Genomic DNA, 9,049 nt, shown 5'->3' on the forward strand with positions numbered 1-9,049 from the left:
TGAGAAGCGCAAGATATGGCTGCGCATCAAGGAGAGAGTGAATGCTGTTGGAGTCACCCACCGCAGCATAGAAGACCTGAAGAAGAGGTTGTATGACCTCAGGAAGCGTGCCAAGGTGCGCATTGCCGAAAGGGTGAAGGAAGCAGCTGGCACGGGAAGGGGACCATCAACAGCACCAGCCAACACAGCCCTGGAGGACCTCGTTGTGGGGACCATAGAGCGTGAGGCAGTCGTGGGAGTCACCCATTCGGACACCTCCGGCACAGCGAGTACACAACCAGGTAAGATGCATGCAAGCGCAAATACTATGCGGACTGTACATCTATGCACATCCCCCCAGGCAAATCACAGTGTGCAGTGATAAGTCCATTCCACATATTCCCTCATACACAAGAAGCATCATGGGAGTTGTAGTCATGTGCGCCAAGTGGCCATGGATAGTCATCAATGCCCAATTAAACATAACAACACCTCACGTCAGACAGCTAGTTTAAATCAGTGATTTATTATGTACGAAGTAGGCCATGTGAGAATCATATTTTGGAACAAACAATATAACACAGCACTGTTTCACACACAGATGCAGCTCAGGTGGACTCCGAGGACAGTGACCGTCTCATCATCTCTGAGACCCCTGCAGAGACGGATGTAGAGACCCTGTGGAGCCTGAATGTACACCACCACCAAAACGCAGGGCACACGTACCCGCACTGCCACAAATGGAACCAGAGCCAACTCCAGCACCCACAACAGTCCCAAGCCAGCCACGGGTCCCTTCACCAGCTCCAACACCATCACAGCTCTGACTAGGACGCCGGCGCAGGACCAGGACCCGCATTGCGGCCGATGTAGAACTGGCTCCAAATCTATATGGCGGCGTGGAGTCGCAGATGCTTCGTGTGCGGCGCCTGCAGGGGATACACATGGGCGCCATTAACATGCAGATCTCAAAGCTGGCCGAAAACATCAGCACTATGTGGGACTGTGTGCGTGACCTCACTATAGTTGTTGCGGAGGGAAACCGACAGACAAACCATAACCTACAGGAGCTCACCCGTGCAGTTCTTGCAGGACAACACTCTTGGCATAGGTGGCATCGGCAGACTTTGGTACGTACCTCATCCAATACCAGGGGCATAACCAAGCTGAGCAACACCACTGCAGTATTGGCACGGCACTCCATGTCTTTACAGATAGATCTGGGCCATTTCTGTGGGGACGTTGCAAAGGCCTTAGCCCAAGTGACCACTGCCGTGGAACACCACCAGTCTGGGACTGTGATTGCCAGCAACTTGGAAGGGGAGAAGGGTAGTGAGGAGGCATCGAGCCTGAGTAGTGTGTCTGTGCCAGTGAGCACTAGCAGGAGGCGCAGTTCACGCAGCTCCACATCCACGAGCACACATCAGGCTGATGTTGCAGAGTCATGCGACAGGACGCTGTGGGGGGTACGTGGCAAGAGGTGCTAGCCCTGTATATCCACAAATCAGGCCATGGTGGCATAACCATTGGCCCTTTAAACATTGTGATTGCCCTCCAGTGCTGTTGGAAATCTTTATTTGGACTTAATCATCCTATGCAATCACCGTCACAATTTTCTCAACATTATTCTTTTGTTTTACATGTGCACATGTAAATAAAACATTCTCAATCTACAACTTCTTGCGATGGCTCATTTTCACCTACCTCAGAAATGATGTTGTGTGATGTGTGCATGTCTCCTTTGACCTTCGGCTGTGTTTGCCACATGTGCCTGTCGGTGTTGTGCGTGTGGTTGGTCGTCACCATCATTGTCATTCTCATCCATCTCGATTGGTATGCCTCTTCTTGTGGCAATGTTGTGCAGCATGGCACATACTGCCACAATCCTGCAGCAGGTTTCGGGGTCGTACTGTAGAGCACCACCAGTCTTGTGAAGGAAGCTGAAGTGACTTTTTAGTATTCCAAATGCCCTTTCAACCACATTCCTTGTGCTAATGTGTGTCGCGTTGTAGCGCTGTTCCTGTGGTGTGGCTGGGTTGAGGTAAGGGGTCAGGATGTATTCGCGCAAGGTGTATGCGCTGTCACCTACAGGGTGGGATGCAAAGGGTTAGTCACAGTAATGCAATCACGTTTGGTATAATGATGTCACAAATAGGTATATGTATGTACCAAGTAGGTGTCCCTCTCCAAATTCACCGCCGAGCAGACGCCTGTGGATGCCACTGTGGCGGAATATATACGAATCATGTGTGCTTTCGGGAAATTGTGCTATGATGTCTGTTATTATATACTTAGCATTGCACACGAACAGGACATTGATGGAGTGGTAAGACTTCCTGTTTCTGAAGATGTACTTGTTGGCTGAGGGGGGACAGATGGGGACATGCGTGCAGTCAATGCATCCAATGACATGTGGGAATTTAGCCACCTGGCAGTGCTCCAGTTTGGTCTGATTCAACTCCTGTGGGGTTGTGGGGAAGGTGATGTGGGTGTGGATCATTGTCAGCATGGCCTCAAGGAATTTCCGGAAGAAGCGTGAGAATGCGCTTTGGGATACACCTCCGGCTAACACTACGACCCCCTGGAAACTGCCTGACACCAGTAGGTGTAGGCTACAAAGGACCTGGACGTGTGCCGGAATGGCATTGGTCCTACGGGTCTGGTGCTGCAGTAGGGGTTCCAAATCTGCTATGAGGCGTATTATCATTGCACGATTCAGACGATACTTATCATATATTTTTTCCTCATTTTGGCCCAGCAATGTTATGCGCCCTCGGAATACCCTCTCCTGTACCCTCCGCCTGCGCCGGGCTGCTGCATTTATCCTCATCCTCCTTGCTAGAACGTAGAGGGCTGCCATTGTGAATGGCTTACGGGGTCTCCTGCTGCATTTTTAAAGGGTTTCAGATTGGTTGCACCTGTGATGCAATGTTTTTTTTTTTTTGTATATTCCTCAACTTTACCTCCTGGTTGAGATTCCCCTTATTCTGCTCTTGCTAAATTGCGATTTTGGGGAAAAAGCGCTATTAGCGAGTTTTGATGCATTGGTTTGCGATTCATTATTAGCTAATCACTATTAGCAGGAGCAGTTTTGGTTTTCGCTATTATATAATCGCTATTTTGCGAATCGCTGATTTAGCGGGAGCAGTTCTTGCGATTTTCAGGGATTTTTTCTCTATTGGTGTTGATGCATTGGAAAGTGTTGTTTTGCGGTTGGTTACCGGCTCTTTTCCTGAATCGCAATTTTTGCGAGGGGTATTTTGCTTGATGCATGTGCCAGCTAGTTTCAATTGGATTCCACTTTCAAAAAACTATTCCATCTCTGCATCTCAAGGCTCAGGCGCTCCTACCGGTCCAAAACTATACTCCGTATAGCAGCCCACTGCTCTTTGGGCCCAGGTTCTTTCTCTATATCAAATACATCATACACAATAAATCAACCATGAGGTTACACAAACACATGCACCCACACAGTGTGTAGCAGGTGCATTGTCCCACTGATATAATCTTACCGGTATTTTACCCCTCACCTTAAGTTACTAGAAACAGATCACTGTAGCTGACACTTAACCTTAATCATAATTTGTTTAGTCGATAGTACTTAAAGCGATTACCACGTTTAATAGTACCCAATTTATCGATCCCAGAAGGATGAAAGACTTAGGGGCACATGCATCATTGGAAATTGCGCTCGCAAAGGGGCAGATTCGCAGAATCTGCCTCTTTGCGACCGCAATATATGCATTTGGGATGCATCATCCCAAATGCAAAAATCGCAATTTGCGATTGCATTTAAGGAAACGCAAATTGCGATGCCTTAAATGCGATGCAAGATTGCATTTCAAATAGCGATTTCGCTATTATGGACCACTAAATACCGATTATTTCAACCTGATGGTATTTAGCGAAAACTTTGAAAAAAATGCGCAAAAGTGCATTTTTCAAAGTTTCAGGTTACACACATGCATGTGTGTGCGCAACATGGGTGCACATCACTATTTCAGGGGTGCAACAGGGTGTCCTTTTGACACCCTTGCACCCTTGAAATTGCATGCACAATTTCTCATTCGTTCCTAGGAAGGAATGGGAAGTGATTCCTTAATTGTGACTGGCAATTTGCGACTCGCAATTAAGGAATGTTTGGGAATCGCTATTTTTGTTTTTGTTTTTTTAATTTATTTTCATTTTTCTTATTAATACAGTCAAAATTTAACATATTTCGTTCCTTAGACACACAGTTGAAGTACATTCCAAAGTGGGAATCGCTATTTTTTAAGCGATTCCTACATGCATAGGCTTTTGCGATTCCTTAATTGTGATTCCTTAATAATTGCAATTAAGGAATCGCAAAAGCCTACATGTGCCCCTTAGACAGCTTTTCAGGGATCCAGACAGCTTTTCTTCACATAACTAGACATGTCTGAGGCAAGGATGAACTCACAGAACCATCTTTGAGGATCGAATCTGGTAACCTGTGGGTGACAATGTCCTGCAGGGGATAGTTTCTCTAGAAGGAGCTAAAGTCACGGGTCTTTTGCCGGCTGTTATCCCTCTCTTTTTAGGATACACACAATGATCGGACTGATTGAAAGGGATCCAAAATTATTGCTTCCTTTTCAGAATTCCGCCATCCCTCCGTAGACTTCCTTAACAGCCAAGGCCTTTACCCACCCATCCCCATCACCAACACCCTCCAGCTCCCCACATGATGTTCCATGTTAAATTGGATAGACTGTTATGGTATGTTTTTTGGGTCTTAATATAGTGCACTACTCATCCCCGTTGGGACATCTCGGCGCACAGTCCGCAAGCAGATGACGTAGAAGCGGCCCTAGAACAACCAGGTCTTTAGATGTTTTTTAAAGCCCGACAGAATAGTGCATGCCCAGGTGAACAGGGAAAGTTTGTTCCAGTTTAGCAGTGCGGATATGCCGGGGACATAAAAAAAATTGATTGCTAGATCCCAAATTCCTGTTTGGGAGTTACAGGAGTCTGTCCTGAAGTGACTCTGATGACGGTTGTGAAATTTTAAACTCGCTACCCGGTGGAATGGGATGCTGGACCTCAGAAGGGTCAGAGAGTGGCACCAAAGCGCAACTTGTGTGAACTGTTACTCTCCTCGACGTATTCTATATGATCTAGTCTCCATGCGTCACCAGCCACCACCACCTCCCATTCTCATTCAGATCCCAAATGTAGATCATTGAGAACATGACCTCTTGAGGAAGCTTCTTCTTGCTGGGACAACCTTCCATCCACCTCCTGTGCTACAGACAGCGGAACAGTCACTACCACGACCCCTCCTCCTTCACCAAAACAGTGCAACTACTCTGAGGATAATGATAAACTAAAAGCACTGAGGTGCCCCGGTGGCAGCATGCTTACCACTATATACACACCCGAAGTAAAAAATACAGAGCCAAAGATATTGATCACCAGTGTGTGGGTGCTATAAGGAACAGCAGTGCATGCATGGGAATGCTTTAATGCAATGACGTATATTGCAATCCATTGAATTAGGAAACTACCAGAGAGTCCCTCAAAAAAATTGGAAGGATTATTTCAGCAGTCATAGATAAAATGCATATTCAAGGTGGAGTAACATATGGATTCCAGTCTACAACACAGGATATGCATGCGGCCTCCTGCCTGGCTCAGACAAGGCTCATCCAGCATGCTTCATATCCACATTTCTGGAGAGCACGTTGATTTGCAACAACCGCCCGACACCTTTTCTTTGCCCTGAATTCATAGAGACTGGCGATGGTGTTCAGTTCTGTTGTCCTGTCATAGAGATACGTTTTCGATGTATATTTAAAAAAATAAAAATACATATATATATATATACATATAATTTGTATGTATATAGACATACACAAACACACACATATATATATATATATATATATATATATATATATATATATATATATATATATATATATATATAGAGAGAGAGAGAGAGAGAGAGAGAGAGAGGGGGATATATATATATATATATATATAGATATATTTTCTTTTTGTGGCACTGGTATCTGGTTGCTGCATAAGTCTCTCCCCACCGCCATCATTCCTTCCCACCTTCAGGCCTCTATCAGCCGCAGTCTCTCGGGTTGTCTTGAAGCCTCGCTCTCCGCCACCACCTCCTCCGCCCCCTCTCTCTCTCCAGGCCCTGTCCAGTCTGACGATCACCGCCTTTTACGCAAATCTGCACAAAAATTAAACCCTTCGAACAATCAGCCCTGCTGTTGCCTGGGTGGGTTCCCACGTCAACTGTGATCATGACAACCGATGAAAGGAAAGCTGCTATATCTGCCTCGCTTGTGCGTGTGTTTCTTTTTTTGAATCCTGCACTGCTTTAAAAATAACTGCGATGAAGTGCCTGAGTAAAGTGAGGGAGTGCAGGGTCTGCGGGGGCGCGCAAACTTCCAAGAGCAGCTGCCGAGGCTTTTGGAGGACTCCTTCCTCAGTGGCTTTATGACGGCATCTTCCGTCCTTCCTTGCCCGTCCGACAAATGAAGAGTCGTCGCCGCATGTTTAATGTAAACAGCACATATGAGATCTCAAGTGTCCTCTATGTCAGTATCTACGCTCTGCTCTGGGCTACCCTCAAGAAGCATCCTGGGTAGTCGAAATTCGTTGATCAAACGCCAAATGCACAGACTACAGTTGTTTCACGTGCACCAGACCAAGTGCGTCATTTTATGATAATGTGTGTGTGTTCTTGAACTCACCAAAAAGGCATAACAAGCATTTGCAATGCAATAGGTCTCGCATTACTGAAAGTTTGAGCTACTGGCGTTGCAAATAATAATGCAACTCCAATAGCTCAAACTTTCAGTAATGCAAGACCTATTGCATTGTAAGTGCTTTTTTATATCACTGACAGGGTGGTATCGAACATGGAGGAAGGGAGGTTAGGTAGGGGATACCATGGACAACGGGGGTATGGTATGATTTTGCCAGTGTTGTGTGTGTCATATTGCTTTTATGTTTATTGCAGAGTGGGAGGCAAACCAGGAACATGGGGGGCAGTTAGGGAGAGGGAGGGAGGGGAGTATAGCAACAACAGAAGAAGGGAGGGCAGGTGAGGGCAACAACAGAAGAAGCGAAGACATGTGGGCAACAATAGGAGGGAGGGCAGGTGGGTAGAAGCAACAACATGTACAATAACAGAAGACGGGAGGGCGGGTGAGTGCAATCAACAACATGGTCAACTAATGGAGAATTGAGGTAGGAAGCCATAAGATTATCTTTGATTTACTCTATTGGACCAATTCCTCATGGTACAAGTTGATCAAACTTAGCCGCGTTCATGTCATTTGTGGCTCAAATTATGTTGGCCAACACATTTCAATTTTGAGCAGGCATTGGCAAATTCCACACCGGCGACTTTGAGAAGCTGTTGCAATTATATGTTGTTACCTAAATGTGACAGCCATGAACAGAGTGAGCTAATTAGCAGCTGCTTCAGGCTTAAGTGGTCAGATGTCTACATTTTGCAAATGTATGTGACATAATATGTTAGCAGAAAATGTTTCTTCATGTGACGTCCCAGCTGCGGCTCTAGTACAGCATTAAACGTATATGCAGTGCACTGTTTTGGCAACATTTTCATTGTGCACTGTTCAAGCACAGCACTGACAAGGTATGCACTGCTTTGTACTATCACAGCAATTAAGATCAATGCAGTGCACTCAACTACCTGAGCATTTAAGATCTATTCAATGTACCCTTCTAGCACAATATTAAAGATCTACATGGTGCACAAGAGAAAAGACAAACATACTGCTTTATGCAGTGCACTGTTCTACAGAAGTACTGAAATGATATGCAGCACACTTTACAAGGGGTGCAATGGCACACTAAACAGTGCATGCACATTTGTGCAGTACATTACAGATTTGTGCAGTGGACTAGGCTGGGGGAACACTGACTTTGCAGTGCATTGTAACAACGGAGTTAGCTTAAGTTATTAAATACGAGTAAACATAATTTTAGGACATTTGGCCTGATGATTGACACACCTGGATTTCTATCAAATATGCATGAACTTAAACACTTAAAGTTTGCTTCCTTGTACGTCTTATTTACGTACTTGTGTCTGTGGTAGTTTAGCCAATGATCCAACGTGTAAATACCCACATGCAGCACAATACAGCTTTCACTCTGCTGATATTTCTGCACTTCTTCGCCCATTTTTCCTCGCAGAAGTATATTTAATCTGCTTGGCGTTCACGGGTGGACGACACATACATAATTGCACCCTAAATCTCCAACGCACTGCATGAATACTCACACAATATTGCAAAATGAAACCCCAACGATCTACCAGCCGCTGAATTAAACTTGTATTAAAACGCTCAAATTAATGTAGCGCGTTTTTAATACAGAATGACAACTTATATTTTATGCTTGATACTTTAAAGTACAACGACAGAGCATGATTGAAAACTCTGAAATAAGCGGATTTAGATTCACCCTGCCTTTTAGGAAGATGAGGGTCAGCTGCTCCACATGAGGAAAGGGGGGGGGATATGCCGACAAAATGAATACGGAGGACAGACTGAAGGAAGTTGACTTCATCCCGCTGGGCCAGGAGCTTTGAGAGGCTCTGCCACTGATGACCCTCTTAGCAGCAAGCAGGGCACAGGCAAGCAGGCCACGGGCAAGCAGGCTCCGAGTCAGCAGTGCCTGCACACAAGGAGGTGCTCCCCTCCACCTCCACCCACTCGGCACTCACCAGGCATGCTCTCCATGGTGCAGGTGCTAGCTTGCTTCTGAGAGCCTGCAGACTGATATGTTATGCTCCCTGGCTCTCCCTGAGCAGCTGCATGAAGTGCTGTTTGCTTTACCTGTGCAGCCAGGAATTTGACTGCTTAAGCACCTAGGAGGAGCCGGAGGTGTGGCTGCAGCAGTGTCGGCCCTTCATAATGGAAGTAGGTGCGGCCGCCATTGGTAACAAAAACAAGTTGGGTGTGCCACCCTTGTGAAAATATCACCCGCCATTGGTAATAAAAAATGAAGTGCTTGGGTCCACTGACAGCGTCGAACCACGTTACCACAGCAT

The 9,049-nt window shown here is 45.9% G+C and overlaps 1 long non-coding RNA gene across 2 annotated transcripts; it reads right to left on the reverse strand.

Moving 5' to 3' along the window:
• Positions 1 to 586: 586 nt before the first annotated feature.
• LOC146866065 (uncharacterized) lies at positions 587 to 8,796 on the reverse strand. 2 transcript variants are annotated; one of them, XR_014976755.1, is made up of 3 exons: positions 8,723 to 8,796; positions 1,684 to 2,064; positions 587 to 908 (listed from the first exon to the last, which is right to left on the reverse strand). It is a non-coding gene; the product is annotated as an uncharacterized LOC146866065 (long non-coding RNA). The 2 variants fall into 2 exon arrangements; XR_014976754.1 differs by lacking the exon at positions 8,723 to 8,796 and adding an exon at positions 6,061 to 6,178.
• Between the last annotated feature and the right edge of the window lie 253 nt (positions 8,797 to 9,049).

This window comes from Triturus cristatus, chromosome 2_1 (assembly GCF_964204655.1).
Source record: "Triturus cristatus chromosome 2_1, aTriCri1.1, whole genome shotgun sequence".
In the NCBI taxonomy this organism is placed as follows: domain Eukaryota; kingdom Metazoa; phylum Chordata; class Amphibia; order Caudata; family Salamandridae; genus Triturus; species Triturus cristatus.